The following is a 390-nucleotide window of genomic DNA, read 5'->3' as shown; positions in this document are numbered from 1 at the left end:
ATATTCCATGAAAAAATATACACAATTAAGTCACTAAAAGACACAGATGAATCTTAAATGCCATTGCTAATTGGAAGAAGTCAGTCCAAAATAGCTACATACTATATGATCGCAATGTATATAACAACCTGAACATTCTGGAAAAGGCAAAGCTAAATACAGACAGAACACAAGTCAGCTTTTTGAAAAGGTGAAACACAGGTTGGGGGGGGCTTTTTTTTTCCCCCTAGGAAGGTGAAACTATGATGTATGATACTGAAATGTTGAATAGTAAATATTAAGCTTTGTCAAAATCCATAGAACACTGCACTGAATCACCTTAATATATGCCCATTTTATTAAGCAACATTTAGGAGATCTACAGATTGAAGGATAAAATTTAGAAAACGA

Source organism: Carlito syrichta, unplaced genomic scaffold (genome assembly GCF_000164805.1).
Source record: "Carlito syrichta isolate Samal-C Ts95f unplaced genomic scaffold, Tarsius_syrichta-2.0.1 Scaffold142845, whole genome shotgun sequence".
Lineage (NCBI taxonomy): Eukaryota > Metazoa > Chordata > Mammalia > Primates > Tarsiidae > Carlito > Carlito syrichta.
The sequence above is the reverse complement of the archived record's forward strand: the minus strand, read 5'-3'. Positions refer to the sequence as shown.